Source organism: Macaca thibetana, chromosome X, assembly GCF_024542745.1.
Source record: "Macaca thibetana thibetana isolate TM-01 chromosome X, ASM2454274v1, whole genome shotgun sequence".
NCBI classification, from domain to species: Eukaryota; Metazoa; Chordata; class Mammalia; order Primates; family Cercopithecidae; genus Macaca; species Macaca thibetana.
The window spans coordinates 136,176,531-136,195,264 of record NC_065598.1 but is presented as its reverse complement, the minus strand read 5'-3'; the positions used below and the strand labels follow the sequence as shown (position 1 = coordinate 136,195,264).

The following is an 18,734-nucleotide window of genomic DNA, read 5'->3' as shown; positions in this document are numbered from 1 at the left end:
ATTTCCCTCTACACTCTGCTTTAGCTGTGTCCCAGACATTCTGGTACGTTGTGTCTTTGTTCTCATTGGTTTCAAAGAACTTACTTATTTCTGCCTTAATTTCGTTACTTACCCAGTAGTCATTCAAGAGCAGGTTGTTCAGTTTCCATGTAGTTGTGTGGTTTTTAGTGAGTTTCTTAATCCTGAGTTCTAATTTGATTGCACTGTAGTCTGAGAGACTGTTATGATTTCCCTTCTTTTGCATTTGTTGAGGAGTGTTTTACTTCCAATTATGTGGCCAATTTTGGAATAAGTGTGATGTGGTGCTGAGAAGAATGTATATTCTGTTGATTTGGGGTGGAGAGTTCTGTAGATATCTCTTACGTCCGGTTGGTCCAGAGCTGAGTTCAAGTCCTGAATATCCTTGTTAATTCTCTGTCTTGTTGATCTGTCTAATATTGACGGTGGGGTCTTGTAGTCTCCCCCAATTATTATGTGAGAGTCTAAGTCTCTTTGTAAGTCTCTAAGGACTTGCTTTATGAATCTGGATGCTCCTGTATTGGGTGCATATATATTTAGGATAGTTAGCTCTTCTTGTTGAATTGATCACTTTGCCATTATGTAATGCCCTTGTCTTTTTTGATCTTTGTTGGTTTAAAGTCTGTTTTATCAGAGACTAGGATTGTAACCCCGCTTTTATTTATTTATTTATTTATTTATTTATTTATTTATTGAGATGGAGCCTCACTCTGTCACCCAGGCTGGAGTGCAGTGGCACAATCTCGGCTCACTGCAACCTCTGCCTCCTGGGTTCAAGAGATTCTCCTGCCTCAGCCTCCCAAGTAACTGGGATTATAGGCACCTGCCACCACCCTTGGCTAATTTTTGTATTTTTAGTACAGACGGGGTTTCGCCATGTTGGCCAGGCTGGTCTCAAACTGCTGTCCTTAGGTGATTCCCATGCCTCGGCCTCCCAAAGTACTGGGGTTGCAGGCGTGAGCCACCTTGCCTGGCCAATGACTAATCTTGAACTGTGTGTGTGTGTGTGTGTGTGTGTGTGTGTGTGTGCGCGCGCTCCGGTGTGTGTGCTAATGGCCCTTTAATGCCATTAAGCCATTTCTTTTATTAATAATAATTTATTAATTAATTCAGTTCTTAGCAGCTTCCTTGGGCTGGAGTGCCATCCACATAGACTGAGAATGGAATATTGTCCCTACTTTTGAGCAACTCTCAAGACATCAAAGTAGAATGACTAGAACAATGATTATAGTTGAGTACAATTCGAATCCTCAATTTGGCATGAAAATAGGTTAACATTTTGTTTAACTGGTAGCTGATTGCTCAGATTCTCTTCAGTAACTGCATACTTTTATTTTCTGCCTCATAAAAATGCAAAAAGTAAAAATAAAAATTACATTCAGCATCTAGATACCAACTATCACTAGGCCTCTTCCAGTTTACTGTCCTACAGAATTCCAGGCTTGAAAATCAGAGTATTTAATATAATCCCTACTTCATGACAGCAAGTTGCTTAGTGGGAGGAAGATTGGATTGGGAATGGGGCAATCTGGCCTAGCTTCCTGACCATTTAACGAGTCTCTATTTGTTTTTCTTTGAATGGATTACCACTATTTTAGGTCTGAGTGTGGGCTCAGACTTAATTCACAAAGGATTTATTGAGTGCTTACTATTTACATGGATTTTTAATAGAAAATGATATCAACAATGATATTTCACCTGATACTCTGTTGCTGGATTATTTTATAAGTGTAAAATATGCTTTTCACAAGGAAATGATCAGAATTTCATCCAGAAAATGTTTAAAATAAGAAAACAGTCATTTTTTTTCCCTTCAGGCAAGATTGAAGAACCCGTCTTTGTTGACTACCATGTAATCTGTGCCAAAAGTTCCACTGATAACACTAATATTAGTTACCAATTAGCTGATAATTAAGGTGTTAACTGATTATTAGGGAGTTGGTTGATAATAGGTCAAGTTTTGAATACTCCTAACACACTGGCATTGTTGAAGGGTGGAAAGTAGATGAAACAACATGATACTGTCTACAACACACCACTCTACAACATTCTACTCTCTTGCATTCCTGGACCCATTCGTTCATTGTTTAGAAATGGAGAATGTGTGATTTTTCAGGGTTGAGGAACAATTGGACATAAGCCTTTTCCCTATTGGTTTCACACTGCAGCTGCCTTGGCATATTTCCTTTAAGGTCTATCAAAAAAGGAAAAGGAAAAAAAGCAAAGAAAGAGGAGATGCTAAATCTTGTCCTAGAAGAAACAGGCCTGGCTGGAAAACAAAAACAAACAAACAAACAAACAACAACAAAATCACGCTGACAATTTCTATTTTTTCATAGCTTTAATTCAAATCCACAAAGCATCACATTCCCTAGTACCAGTTACTGAGGCAATTTAGTCAACAGGTTGACAGGGACATCTGTAAGGATGCCATCACAGCCAGCAAAGGAAGGTATTTTTGAAGCCAGCTGAATAACAAAATTGATTTCACACTGCTTCATCTAATGGTGAAACCAACATTTAACCATGCCTGAGCCATGTCTAACACAGTGTAACTTTGGAGGGAGAGAGAAGACAAAGAGAAAGGAGCAGTGGGTCTCTTTGAACAATGATAGGACAATTAACAAAGACTCAGCTAGTCTGTGACAAGATATAGGGAAGGTTTTTGATATGGTTTGACTGTGTGTCCCCACCCAAATCTCATCTCAAATTGTAATCCCCATGTATCAAGGAAGGAACCTTCTTGTAAAGGATTGAATCATGGGGACATTTTCCCCCATGCTGTTCTCTTGATAATGAGTGAGTTCTCATGGAGGCTGGTGGCTTTAAAGTGTGGCACTTCCATGTTTGCTCGCTCTCTCTCCTGCTGCCATGTAAGATGAGTCTTGCTTCGCCTTTGCCTTCTACCACGATTCTAAGGTTCCTGAGGCCTCCCCAGCCATGTGGATCTGTGAGTCATTAAACTTATTTTATTTATAAATTACCTAGTCTCAGATAGTGTCTTTATACAGTGTGAAAATGAACTAATACAGATTCCTAATATTTATGCCTTTTTATTTGTATTCCTTCTTGTTCTAATGTTAGGGCATGTCAATTACTTAACTAATTAATTTAGCAAATACTTATTTTATGTATTTGAATCACACATAAGAAAGAAAAAAATGTATAGTCTCAGGAACAGAATCAGGCAATAAACAATATATATAAGTAAAACAAATAGTATTTTAGAAGAGTCAAAGTGTTATAGAGAAAAAAAAGCAGGGGAGGGCAATAGGGAGGAATAAATGGGCAGTGTCAGATGGAAAGAAAAGGTAGCAAGTTTTTTTGTTTTTTTTTTTTGGTGGGGGGTTTTGGGGAACAGAGTCTCACTCTGTCACCCAGGCCGGAGTGCAATGGTGTGATCTCGGTTCACTGCAACCTCTGCCTTCCGGGTTCAAGCAATTCTCCTGCCTCAGCCTCCAGAGTAGCTGGGACTACAGACATGCGCCACCATGCCCAGCTGTTTTTTGTTGTTTGTTTTTTTTTTTTTTTTTTTTTTGTATTTTCAGTAGAGATGGGGTTTCACCATGTTGGCCAGGCTGGTCTCAAACTCCTGACCTCAAGTGATCCACCCACCTTGGCATCCCAAAGTGCTGGGATTACAGGCATGAGCCACCACGCCCTGCCAGGTGGTAAGTTTGAAATGCTATCACTCTGAGTGAGATCTCAAGCCAAAAATTATGTTTTAGCAGAGGAATGCCAAGATCTGATTTCTGTTTCAACAAGATCACCCTGGTGGATGTGTCAAGAACAGACCTATGAGGCCAAGTTTGTAAACAAGGAGACTCTTAGCACCCTGGTTGATGTGTCAATAACAGACTTATGAGACCAAGTTTGTAAACAGGGAAATGCTTAGAATAATCAAGACAGGAGAATATGTGTCTTGGATCGAGTCTGTAGCAATGGGAGTGGTTGAGAAGTGGAGTCATTCTGTATATATGTTAAAGATATTACTCAAAGCATTTCTGGATGGTTTTAAGATTGAGAGGGCAGAGAAATCAAGGGTGACTCCAGAAATTTTGAGTTGAGCAACTAGAAGGATGGAATTAACAGTAACTCAGAACTTAAAAGGAACAGAAAATTATGAGAAGAAGAAAAAATCTGGAATGCAGTTGGCTACATAATGGTATTGCAATACTTGTTAGCCAGGTGGAGATCTTGATTTGGTAATTAAATATATGAGTGTGAAGTAGAGAGGATAGCTTAGAATGAGTGTAAAAATTGGGAAGTCATCAGCTAATAGATCGTGTAGTCCTAAGGTGCATGGCACCACCTAGAAGGTGAGTGTAGATTTTTTAAAAGTTCAAAGACTGAGCCCTGTGGCATAACAACATTACGAGTCTGGGAAGATGAGAATGAACTAGCAAGGAAGACTGAGAAGGAGTGGCCAGTGGGGTGGAAGGAAAATTAGAAGTATGATGTCAGCAGCCAAATGAAGGAAGTTTTTGAGAAAAAGGGAGTCATCCACTATTTCAAATGCTGCTATATGTTAAATAAGATGAGGATGGAGGATTTGACACTGGATTTAACAGTGTGAAGATGATTCCTGGCATTCATAAAAGTAGTTGTGGTGGAATGGTAGAGTCAAAAGACTAATTGGAGTGAGATCAAGAACAAATGGAAGGGGAAGAATCGAATGAAGACAGTAAGTAGACAACTTTGGCAAACCAGTACTAGTATCCTCCGATAGACAAAGGCCTTCTTAAGCAACCACCCATTCTTTCTTTGTACTTGCAAACAAAAGGAAATGGAGTCTTGACTTGGGAACTTTTATTTTATTTGAGACGGAGTTTTGCTTTTGTTGCCCAGGCTGGAGTGCAATGGCGCGATCTCGGCTCACCGCAACCTCCTCCTCCTAGGTTAAAGCGATTCTCCTGCCTCAGCCTCCCGAGTAGCTGGGATTACAAGTATGCGGCACCACACCCAGCTAATTTTGTACTTTTAGTGGAGAGGGGGTTTCTCCATGTTGGTCAGGCTGCTCTCAATCTCTCGGCCTCAGGTGATCTGCCCGCCTTGGCCTCCCAAAGTGCTGGGATTACAGGTGTGAGCCACTGCGCCCGGTGACTTGGGAACTTTTTTTTATAGGAGAGACAGAAGCAGGGAGAAGAAATTTGGAATGGAATTCAGCAGGAGGTTCTGAAATTCAGATGAGACACTGTGTTATTGGGATCTTTCAGTGTGCAAGAAACAGAGGTGTGTTCAGGTTGACTGAGTTCAAAAGTGTTACTTGGAAAGATACACAGACAAGCGGAGGACAGGAGAGAGTCTCCAAGAAGAAACCCAGTTTTACTCCTGTCCCCTCACCAACATATATTCATTGCTCCCTATTGTAGCAACTCTACCACATTCCTGACTCAGCATTTCTGTTTATCTGCTTCTTCTGTTCTAGTTTCATTATTGCCCACTGATTTCTCTGTAGTCTCCTCTCATGTCATGACTTCTGAATAATCCTGGATTCTACTGCCTCATTCTCCTACTTCTTGTTTTGTCTCATTCTGTTTCTGCTCTTTTCTGTATCTCCAAATTAAAATTCCCCAAGAGAGAGATGATTAGATTGGTTTAGTTCTTGTTCTCTATACAGCTGGCCCTAATCCCTGGTTAGTTGTGGTCAGGATATTAGACTCATGCGGTTCCTGTTTGTAAAGACATAATCGTGGGAGTAGTGTCATGGGTGTTGATAGACATTCAGAACTTTACAAACTCCTCCTGAATACATTTGTTGAGAGTAGAATAAGTTGAAAAGTATCATAAATACAAGCAAAAGATGGATAAAAATAGACTTCAAATTTAATTTTTTAAGACTTTTTATTGGGAAGAAAAACATCTATAATACATCTTTGAATTATATACAGACAAGCATGAATGCTGAGGTAGAACATGTTCAGGTATACTCTATACATAGGAATTTACCTCACCAGTATAAATGCATATAAGTGCATTTCACTACTTAGCCTTTCTGAGATGCTAATCATACCTAATTCATGGGGAAGGAAGTGCCTAATTCAAAGACATAAGTCCCCAGTGATGACATTTCAGTTACCAATGTAGAGCTTTTTTGTTACCATCTTCAAATGACATCTACTTACTCTATACATGCAGATTCCGGAGATCCCAGAAAAAATTTAATTTGTCTTCTTAGTGACATTAGACCTTTGAAAATAGTGAGCAGTTTCTGCTGGCAGTTCTACCACATGCATCCTTACTTTTCAGCACTTAAAACCTCTATCAATTCACCCTGGATGTCTTGCTTATAAATGTTTCTAAGGTGTAGAGTACAGCTCCCAGCTGAATCATAAATTCTTCTAGGGCAAGTTCCACATCTTTAACTTCTTTTGTGTTTGCTTCTAGCATTTAGTAGTATTTAGTGGAGTACTCTTCACACACACCATGAATTTTTTTTTTTTTTTTGACTTCATATATCCACAACGACTTTCAGGCACACCTGCAAAAGGGAGTCTTTTATTGTAATGGAAAGTGGCGTTGCCAACAAATTCTTTATAGAAAATGAATTTTCCTTTAATTTAGGAATGTATATACAAAATCAAAGGAGACTTGGCTTAGTTGGTTATCTACCATAACCATTAAGTCTATATTTTTCTGGATTTATTTTTTTTACATATAATTCTTACTCTACAGAAAACTAAAGTATGAGTTATCCTCCAACATGTGGAAAAACAAGCAAAAAATCAGCCCAAGTATGTGGTAAATGTCGTTGAGTTGATTTGTTTTTCCCAGCTGCATGAGGATATTAGGGATGACATCACTGTGTGTATACAATATATTTCAAACCCCTATTTGGAATGCAGTGACAGTTCTATTGCTATAAAAGTATTATACTACTAAATAATTAACTAGGAAATTATGAAAAAACATAATGGAGAATAAAAGACAATTGCATAAGCATTTATCACAACAAAATAGTCTTTTATGGTTGATTGTTTCTTTTTCTATGACTGAAGAACAAAATATCAATTACGGGCAGATGGCCATTAGCATAATCCATAATGCTCTCAGAAGACAAAACAATGCTTTGTATCTATCACCTTTGATTAGTAGCATAATGTTTTATTAGAGTCTGTATAAATAACAATGAGTAACAGAATATGGGCTTTGACAAAGCAACAGTTTGCTCTTAAATAGCGGCATTTCTGTTTGGAAATAAAAGAAAGGTAGAAAATATTGTACAAATCCAAATTGTATCAAGACGATGGATTTCCTGATTTCCTCAAACTAAGGGCACACACTCGGTATACAGCAATCCGTTAAAATAAATAATTAACAATTCCATGAAAATCTTCTTTAACCAATAAAGCAATTTAGATGTTTTAACATAAAATCAAATGGCGTAAGGGGTGTATCCACAGCCTAAGTGTTTGAAGGAAAGTTTAGACTGTCAGACTTGTCTTAGATTTCACCTAATGGGCCTTTGACAGCCTTGACTGTGATTTCCTTAACCTCCATCACCACCTACTCTATTTCCACCAGGAGAAAAAGAAAACGAAAGTTACAGACAACAAAGCATTAGGGACCTCCATTCTCAATATTTAAAATGTTTCTGTGGCTTAGATTGGCTGAATCATAACTAAAAGTAAATTCAGGTGAACATCTTCCTTAAATAAAATCTCTGTAGGAAGAATAGACAAAGGGTATTAAAGATGACACTGAAAGTTCTTTAATTCCACTGGAGTACAAAAGTTACAATTACTTTTTTTTCAAACAAAAAGGTTTTAATGAAAAAGAAAAGACATTAACAATTTTTTTAAACAGGAGGGTTTGGGCATGGAGCTGGTTGATCTTAAAAATCCTACTCCATTCATTCATATCAAGCTATCCAAACCCAGTAACTGGAAAGGTCCCACGATGCTGGGCTCTAAACATCGAACCCAAAGACTAGAATTATAGAATTATCTGGTATTTTCCCTTTCCTGAAAATTCCTTCTTCAACTGGGGTCTATGGGGCTCAAGAGCCATGTTTATGAACCAAAATTCAGGAAACATATTCTGGTACAGGGACAATGGATGGTGTGAAAAATATCCAGGATATCCAGCTATTGAAACTGCAGTCCTCCCAATGACTCTAATACTCAAGGGATTAAAAGCACAGCCCCAGAAGTTTTAGACACAAAAATAGTAACATTTTTATCATACTTTAAGTTCTGAGGTACATGTGCAGAACGTGCAGGTTTGTTACATAGGTATACATGTGCCATGGTGGTTTGCTGCACCCATCAACCTGTCATCTACATTAGATATTTCTCCTAATGCTATCCCTCCCCTAGCCCCCCACCCCCCAACAGGCCCAAGTGTGTGATGTTCCCCTCGCTGTGTCCATGTGTTCTCATTGTTCAACTCCCACTTATGAGTGAGAATATGCAGTGTTTGGTTTTCTGTTCTTGTGTTAGTTTGCTGAGAATGATGGTTTCCAGTTTCATCCATGTCCCTGCAAAGGACATGAACTCATCCTTTTTATGGCTGCATAGTATTCTGTGGTGTACATGCGCCACATTTTCTTTATCCGGTTTATCATTGATGGCCATTTGGGTTGGTCCCACATCTTTGCTATTGTGAATAGTGCCACAATAAACATATGTGTGCATGTGTCTTTATAGTAGAATGATTTATAGTCCTTTGGGTATATACCCAGTAATGGAATTGCTGGGTCAAATGGTATTTCTGGTTCTAGATCCTTGAGGAATCGCCACACTGTATTCCACAATGGTTGAACTAATTTACACTCCCACCAACAGTGTAAAAGCGTTCCTATTTCTCCACATCCTCTCCAGCATCTGTTGTTTCCTGACTTTTTAATGATCACCATTCAAACTGGTATGAGATGATATCTCATTGTGGTTTTGATTTACATTTGTCTAATGACCAGTGATGATGAGCTTTTTTTCATGTTTGTTGGCTGCATAAATGTCTTCTTTTTAGAAGCGTCTGTTCATATCCTTCGCCCACTTTTTGATGGGGTTGTTTTTTTTCTTGTAAATTTGCTTACTGAGTGGGCAAAAACTGGAAGCATTCCCTTTGAAAACTGGCACAAGACGAAGATGCCCTGCCCTCTCTCACCACTCCTATTCAACATAGCATTAGAATTTCTGGCCAGGGCAATCGGGCAAGAGAAAGAAATAAAGCATATTCAAATAGGAAGAGAGGAAGTCAAATTGTCTTTACAGATGACATGCTTGTATATTTAGAAAACCCCATCATCTCAGCCCCAAATCTCCTTAAGCTGATAAACAACTTCAGCAAAGTCTCAGGATACAAAATCAATGTGCAAAAATCACAGGCATTCCTGTACACTAATAATAGATAAACAGAAAGCCAAATCATGAGTGAATTCCCTATAACAATTGCTACAAAGAGAATAAAATACCTAGGAATACAACTTACAAGGGCTGTGAAGGACCTCTTCAAGGAGAACTACAAGCCACTGCTCAAGGAAATTAGAGAGGGTACAAACAAATGGGAAAATATTCCATGCTCATGGATAGGAAGAATCAATATCGTGAAAATGGTCATACTGCCCAAAGTAATTTATAGATTCAGTGCTATCCCCATCAAGCTACCATTGACTTTCTTTACAGAATTAGAAAAACTACTTTAAATTCCCTGTGGAACCAAAAGAGTGCCCATATAGCCAAGACAATCCTAAGCAAACAGAACAAAGCTGGAGGCATCATGCTACCTGACTTCAAACTATACTACAAGGCTATAGTAACCAAAACAGCCTGGTACTGGTACCAAAACAGATACGTAGACCAATGGAACAGAACAGAGGCCTCAGAAATAACACCACACACCTACAACCACTCGATCTTTGACAAACCCAACAAAAACAAGCAATGGGGAAAGGATTCCCTATTTAATAAATGGTGTTGGGAAAACTGGCTAGCCATATGCAGAAAACTGAAACTGGATCCCTTCCTTACACTTTATACAAAAATTAACTCATGATGGATTAAAGACTTAACCCTAAGACCTAAAGTCATAAAATCCCTAGAAGAAAACCTAGGCAATACCATTCAGGATGTAGGTATGGGCAAAGACTTCTTGATTGTTACAGCAAAAGCAATAGCAACAAAAGCCACAATTGACAAATGGGATCTGATTACACTAAAGAGCTTCTGCACAGCAAAGGAAGCTATCATCAGAGTGAAAAGGCAACCTACAGAATGGGAGAAAATTTTTATAATCTATCCATCTGACAAAAGACTTTAATATCCAGAATCTACAAAGAACTTAAAGAAATTTGGCTCCTGCTTTTACTGCTACGACTACACCCTTCAGTATGCCCATTGTATTGGCTAGAATGTGTGTCTGGGCTCCGCCCTCTGTCCCTATTCCTGGTCTTTTCTTCTCTTGCCTCCCTCCTGCTTGAGGACTTGTGCTCGTGCTTGGGTTTCTCTTTCTCCAGGTCCCTCTCTAGGTCCTCTGCTCCACCAGAGTAGGCAGTCTTCGCCTTGGAGAGCTTTGGCCCCTCCCTGGGCTCTGACTTCTGAGCTGTGTCTGAGTTCTTACTGCTGTGCTTCTCAGAGCCAGGGTCATCCTTTTCTTTCACCGTCTTGCTTCTGGGTGATGAAAGAGGATGGTTGCTCTGCCTGTACCTCCTGGTCAGTTTTCTCTTTTTCTTTCTTTTTTTTTTTTTTTTTTTTCTTTTTGTCATTTTTGTGCTTTTTTGTTGGTTTTTCATTTTCAGAGCTCTCAGACAAACTTGGTGAGGGGGTACGCCCCACAGCCCTTCTCCTGGAGCTTTTTGGTCACATCATCCATTTCTTCTGAGTCTTTAGGAGTCCTATAGTTAGACACATGATCCACTCGGATAGTTCTTCCTTTCATCTTGATCCCATTAAAATTGTCAATGGCCAGAATTGTGCTCCTCTGGCCTTTATAGCAGAGGAAACAGAATCCTTTGGATTTCCCAGTCTTCTTGTCCCGCATGAGATTAATGTTAACAATCTCCCATATTGTGAGAACACACAGACAATGTCCCCTTCAGTCAGTTCATAAGGAAGCCCTCCTAGGAAGATCCAGGCGCTGTCCTTGTACTCAGATTGCCAGGAAACCTTATCGACCGCCCCAAGCTGGACCTCTCACTCATTCAGTTTGTTGATCAGCTTCATCTTAGTTAAAGGGTTCATCTCCGCGGGCTCGCACTCAACATTCAGGTATCAGAACAATCACTTTTATAACCTGTATGAAATAGAGTAAAGCACCAGCAAACCTGCAAGGGGACAAGTTTTAACTGTAACTGTGTCAGTTCAGGAGATGACTGATGGTCAGGAAAACAGAAAAGTATCTATGGGGTGAGGGGGCATAGGGACTCTAAGTAACAGGGGAGAGTCTTTTGGGCAGAACTCAGCAGAAATTGTTCCTTTCTCCTACTTATATCCAACAGGGTAGCCATATTGCACATATATTTTCCAGCAAATGTATTTTGCAGACAGCATTACCAGAGCCAGTTTGCACTAAAGAGAGTTGCAGTGCGAGCATTCCACAAATCTGCGAAGATAGCAACTAGAGTCATAGAAATATAAAGACAGGAGGTTGAGCAACTGCCATTATATGAAAAACCTCTTTGCAGTTAATATTTTGAAACTTAATGGGTAGACACTACAGACCAACTAAGAAGATCCCTGTCACTGTCCGGCAGCACTTCCCCTACAAATCTCTATATATTGCAATAAAAGCATTTATTCTGATCATAAGAATTATATATGCTTCTCATGGAAATTTGAAAAATACCTCAAAATATTAAAAAGGGGAACATTCTATCATCCAGTGATAATAGCTTGTGTATTGACGTGTATTCACCCAGCCTTTCCTTCCACTGAGAATGATGTATATGGCTGTGTGTGTGTGTGTTTCAAAATCAATATATTCCAAAAACAAATCTCTTTTTTCACTTAATACATGAGGAACATTTCCCATGTCATTAAATATTCTTCAAAATTTCATTGTTAATGACTGCATAGTGTTCAGGTTTTCTGTATAACTGTTAAGCACTAGTATATGAAATATTTTTCTTTCCCTGTAATTATTACTCACAATAGCTAATGCAATGTGATAGAAAAATTAAATATGTGGTATACATTATTTTTTTTGAAAGGGAGTCTCACTCTGTCGCCCAGGCTGGAGTGCAGTGGCACAGTCTCAGCTCACTGGAACCTCCGCCTCCAGGTTCAAGTGATTCTCCTGCCTCAGTCTCCCGAGTAGCTGGGATTACAGACACCTGCCACCACGCCTGGCTAATTTTTGTATTTTTTAGTAGAGACGGAGTTTCACCATGTTGGCCAGGCTGGTCTCAAACTCCTGTAATCCCAGCACTTTGGGAGGTCGAGGCGGGCGGTATACAGTTTTGAATGTGGGACAAAATTAGTATTATTTGAGAATATTATGATTTTATACCTAGAAAAACACAAAGTAACCCAGTAAATTAGCTATCATGGTGAGAAAATTTAGTAAGTTGGCTAGAAAAACAATTAGTTTTGTTTTATATTGACAATATACAATTAGAATTTGAAATGGAAAGAAAAAGAAATCACACTTCCAATTTCCACAAAAACAATAAAATAACAAGAAATACTTTTCTTTTTTTGGAGACAGAGTCTTGCTCTGTTGCCAGGCTGGAGTGTAGTGGCATGGTCTTGGCTTACTGCAACCTCTGCCTCCCAGGTTCAAGTGATCCTCCTGCCTCAGCCTCCCGAGTAGCTGGGACTACAGGTGTGTGCCACCACGCTGAGCTAATTTTTGTATTTTTAGTAGAGACAGGGTTTCACCATGTTGGCCAGGCTGATCTCGAACTCCTGACCTCAAGTGATCTGCCCGCCTCAGCCTCCCAAAGTGTTGGGATTATAGGCATCAGCCACCATGCCCGGCCAAGAAATACATTTTATAATGAAAAATTACAAAAGAACATATTGAAGCCATACCTGAATAAATGAACAGACATAGCATTGTCCTTGGAAGGAAGAAAATACTATAAAGATGTAATGTATTCCAAAATATAAATTAATTTTCTATTGTTTGGATTGAATTTTCAAATATATATGTTTAATATGACATGAGATAAAGTGAGACTATGTGGTTTTCACAAAAATCATATTTGAGGGCTCTGGTGGTCACCTCTAGGCATAAGGCAAGTGCCCTCCAGAACAGTTGACACTGAAGCACAAGACATCCATGTGAATGCTGATCTTTAATGAAATGTTGAAGGCCATAGATAGAAAAAGCACATGAGCAGCAAATCACAGAATTAGACATAATGAATTGCATATTTTGAGTTGCAATTAAGATGGTTTACCACTTGAATAGCAGTCTAAGGTTGAAAAGCTATGATTTATTTACTTACTGATAGTTGACAATGCCGATTCTCAGCTATATAATTAGTTAATATATTAATGTTTCAGTCAAAATCCAAGTGGATTTTTTGCAATATAACAAATACATTTAAAGTTAGATGACAGAAGAAATGTACAAGAAATGCCCAGATATTTTTTAAAAAGAATACGGTGAAGGGAATTGACCTGTCAGATAGCAAACTACATTTTAAAGCCACTGTAATCAAAGGAGCATGCCATTGACAAAAGAATAGACAAATGAATTAGTGGAATAGAAAAAAGAGTCAAGAAATACTTCCAAGTATACAGAGGGATGAACTATTTTAAAATGAATATATCAAAGAGGTGAGGGAATGAAGGATTACTCAATGTAATTGGGTCCATTGAATACACACTTGGAAAAAATAAATTTGGGTTCTTACCTGTAAATATTTTGAATGATTATCTGAACTTAATATAAATGGAATCACATAGTTTAAAAAAATGAAATGAGGTGAAATGGATATCATATGAGGAAATATAGGACAATATTTTGTAAATTCAGTCTGAGTATACATATCCTATCAGGATGAAAAATCAAGAAAGGATAAACTTGATCACTTTAATCATGTAAATATTAAAATCTCCTATACATCAAAAGGTTTTACAAATACACTAAAATGACAAAACCCAGGAGAATACATTTTTAAAATATAAAACAGAGATGAAACATTTACATCTCTAATACACAACAAAATCCTTCAAATCAATAATTTGTAATTTATTATACAAAATAAATGTAAACACATTATTCACATAATTAAAATAATAATCATATGAAAATATGTGCAACCTCAATAATTGTCAAGGAAATAAAAATTGAATTATCAAAAGGATATAATATTTTGAAAAATTATATGGAAAATTTAGAAGGTTAAGAAAGTGTGAGGATATCTACTTCTAGAAGAGAAACGAGACAACAGCAATATTTCACAGATATTTGGCAGGAATATAGATTTGCTCTAACCATTTTGGAAAGTAATTTGGCAATGAGTATGAACATTTTAAGAATGCATAAACTTTGATGCAGCTATTGCACTTGTAGGAATTTACCTCATTAGGTTAAATGGATATACGTGCATGGAGGCTCATTATAGCACCCCTCAGTGTCCTACACATTGCAAAGCTCTTCATTGTCCAAAAACAATTGAAATCAGTTGTCTTTCTGAGCCAAGATAATTGACATTTAAAGTTTTATCCAAAAAGCAGGCATCCAAATAATGCTATGAGACTTGCACATGAGAAAACCACTTTGACTAATACAGTTAATCCTTTTGTGACATTTCTTAAAATACATGGAACTTCATAGAAACATTTTCTTAAAATCCCAACAGTTGACATGGGCATTAAGGGTAGACAAAAATATTGTTCAGTCTGTACCATTATTACTGTATACACTGCATGGTATAGGATGATCCTGATCTTCCATCAGCTTTCTTACTGCCCAGCTGACAAAGATGTAAGATGAACTCAACTATTCAAGAAGTTCTGTTTAGTAATGCTTTCAGTAAGTTAATTTGGAGAATTGGTCATATTACAATGTCACTTGTACTAATTAAGTCTTCAATAAATACAATATATTTGAATAAATAAGCTAATATTCTCGATTGAGGGGAGTAATTTGAACATGGGAAGGGGAAAGACGTAAACCAGTCACCCAGGTATCTGTGGCATGTCGTCATTTCTAATTTTTTTCTCCAAATATTTTCAATTCACACTTTGTGTCAGGCACCATTCATGTATTCAACAAATCTTTACTGAGCACCTGCGATAAGCCAGGCACGATTTCAAGCACATAGGACACACAACAGTGAATAATAGAGATGATAAAGTTCGCACAGTATTGGGAATTCCTTAGCCTAGACCTTCTGCTAACAACATCTACTTAAAGGTTTTTTCAGCCTATTTCAGAAAAACAAAAACCTCCCCACAGGGACTTCTTCAAAAGCTGCAACTTGTTTTCAGTTTCTTCATTCAAGCCACACATTTACTGAAATGCCTGCTATGATAAGCCAGGAACTGCTCTAGGCATTGGAGAAACATCAGCAAACAAAAAAGACTTTGCCCTCAAGAAGACTGTGTTCTAGAAACAAACAAAATGCAAAATAAGTTTAGATATCGGTAAGTGCCATGAATAAAATACAGAGGGCTGTATGATAAAAGTAACCGGGAGGAAAAGGCTTTAAAAGCTAGGGTGATCTGGAAGGCCACTCTGTGGAAGTGACATATAAAACAAAACCTGAATGACCAGAGGGAGCTAGCCGTGCAAAGATCAATATGAAGAGCTTTCCAGACAGAAAGAACAGCTCTTCCAGAAGAATAAACTAGAGATGTTCTAAGAACAGAGAAGGGCAAAATGATCAAGGGTGGAAGTGATTGATAAGAGATGAGTTCAGAGAAGTGGCAGAAGGAGACCAGATAATTTTTGACCTTGTAAGCTAGACTAAAGAGCGTAATTTTTATTCTGTATACAGTGGACAGTCACTAGAAGGTGTCGAATAGAGTAGTGATAAAATAAGATTTACTTTCTTTTTGAAAACCCAATATTTATTTCTTCCAGCTTTATTGAGATATAATTAGCAAATAAAAATTGTATAAATGTAAGGTATGAAACATGTTTTTATAAATGTATATATTGTGAAATGATTACCATAGTCAAGTTAATTAGCATGTCCATCACCTCACATAGTTACCTTTTTTGTGGTGAGAAGATTTAAGATGTATTTTCTTAGCTAATTTTAAGTATACAATATAGTATTATTGATTATAGTCACCATGATGTACATTAGATTTCCAGAACTGACTCATTCTGCATAACTGAAACTCTGTACCTTTTGACTAATATCTCCCTATTTTCCCCCATATCCCAGCCCCTAGTAACCGGCGTTGTCCTCTTTGCTTCTTTGAGTTCACCTTTTTAATAGAATCCACATATGAGTGAGATGATGCAGTATTTGTCTTTCTGTGCTTCGCTTATTTCACTTGGCATAATGTCCTCCAGGTTCATTCATGTTGACTCTAATGATAAGATTTACTTATTTTTTAGGGCTAAATAATATTCCACTCCATATATATTCCACTCCGTATGGAATATTATGCACTTATGTTTCTCCAGTGGCTACTGTGGGGCATATGTTATATATATAGCATTGTGCTCTTTGCTTTTGCTTTTTTGCCTCTTTGCTTCTTTGAGATATATATATACACACACACACACATATATATAGAGTATAAATGTATTGTATAAATGTAAGGTATGAAACATATATATATATATGTATGTATATATGCCACATTTTCTTTATCCATTCATCCATGGATGGACATCTAGGTTGATTCTATATCTTGGCTATTTTTAATAGTGCTACAATGTACATGTGTGTGCAGCTATCTTTTTGACTTACTTATTTCAATTTCTTTGGACATATACCTACAGTTAGGATTGCTGGATCACATGGTAGTTTTAGTTTTTAGAGAAATTTTCATACTGTTTTCCATAATGGCTGAACAAATCATTTCTACCAATAGTGTTCAAAGGTTCCCTCTTTTCCACATTCTCACTAACACTTGCTATCTTTTGTCTCTTTGATAGTAGCCATTCTGTTTTGTCTCTGTTTGCAGATGACATGACCTTATATAAAAAAAAAACCCTAAAGACTCCACGTAAAAACTTTTAAAACTAACAAACAAATCTACCAATGTTGCAAGATACAAAATCAACATGCAAATTTCAGTTGCATCTCTATGTACTAACAACAAACTATTTGAAAAATAAATTAAGAAATCAATCTCATTTATAATAGCACCAAAAAATAAAATGCACAGGAATAAATTTAACCATGGAGGTGAACGATCTGTACATTGAAAACTGTAAAACACTGATGAAAGAAATTGAAGAAGACACAAAATAAATGGCTTGGAAGTGTGAATCCAGAAAATCTTAGACAGGTCTCAGTTAATTTGGAAAGTGTATTTTGCCAAGGTTGAGGACACGCCTGTGACACAGCCTCAGGAAGTCCTGAGGACATGTGCCCAAGGTGGTCAGGGCACAGGCTGGTTTTATACATTTTAGGGAGACATGAGTCATCAGTCAATATATTAAGAAGTACATTGATTCAGTCTGGAAAGGCGGGACAACTTGAAGCAAAGGCAGGAAGACTCGAAGTCGGGGAGGGAGCTTCCAGGTCACAGATATAAGGGATACACAAATGGTTACATTCTTTTGAGTTTCTGTTTAGCCTCTCCAAGGGAAGCAATCAATTATGCATCTTATCTCAGTGAGCTGAGGGGTGACTTTGAGTAGAATAGGAGGCAGGTTGACCCTAAGCAGTTTCCAGCCTGAGTTTTCCTTAGTGATTTTGGGGGCCCAAGATATTTTCCTTTCACCAAAGAATTAATATTGTTGAAATATTCATACTGTCCAAAGGGATCTACAGATTCAGCACAATCCCTATCCACATTCCAATGTCATTTTTCACAGATATAAAAGAGGCAATACTAAGATTTATATTTTTATCACTCTTTCAGCTATTTAGAAAACTGACTATAGGGTAGTACTGGTAAAACCATAATTACATTATCCCAGATGCGAGATTATGATTGTTTGGACCAGAGTGGGAGCTGCAAAGAAGGTATGAAGTGGCTAAGTCCTGGGTATACTTTGAAGGTAGAGTGTTTCAGTGGCCTTAAGACAACTTTCACATTTGCAGATTCGCTACAAGGACTCACCTGACTCAGTAGCAGATTATTTTAATGGCTAAAATTTATTACAGCAAAGGATAAAGCACAAAAGCAACAGGAACATATTTTGTGCATTGGGCATAGTACAGAGAGGCTAAACATAGTTTTCCAAGTCCTTCCCCATCTGGTGCCACAGAGCATGCTTCATTTCTAGCAGTCAACTATAAGAACTGTTGTGCGATAGATCGGACCAGGGAAGCCCGTTTGAATCTTTGGGTCCAAGGCTTTTATTGAGAGTTGATTAGAAAGGCATATCATCCATAGCAGTAGAAGCATGAGAGTCCAACAACGGAACCAGGTGCACATGATCAATCTTGGTGTTTGTGCAAAGCAACCTGAGAAACTGATATGGAACGGTCCATAGCTCCAGGTGAACACAATGAAACCTTCAATCACTGGCATCAATTATATTCTAAGAGTCACATTTCCAAGGGCTGACCAAGGGGTCAATCATGATTCCAGATGTCCTTGGACATGCAAGGAGTAAGCAACCAGCTAAGAGGTCAAAAAATTCACTCTTGGTTTTTGTAAGTTTTAGGTCACAGTAATCTTAAGAGT

General features: G+C 37.8%; 1 pseudogene; it reads right to left on the bottom strand.

Annotated features, from left to right (window-relative positions):
- Positions 1-9,919: 9,919 nt before the first annotated feature.
- LOC126945258 (RNA-binding motif protein, X-linked 2-like) lies at positions 9,920-11,367 on the bottom strand (annotated as a pseudogene).
- Positions 11,368-18,734: the final 7,367 nt, after the last annotated feature.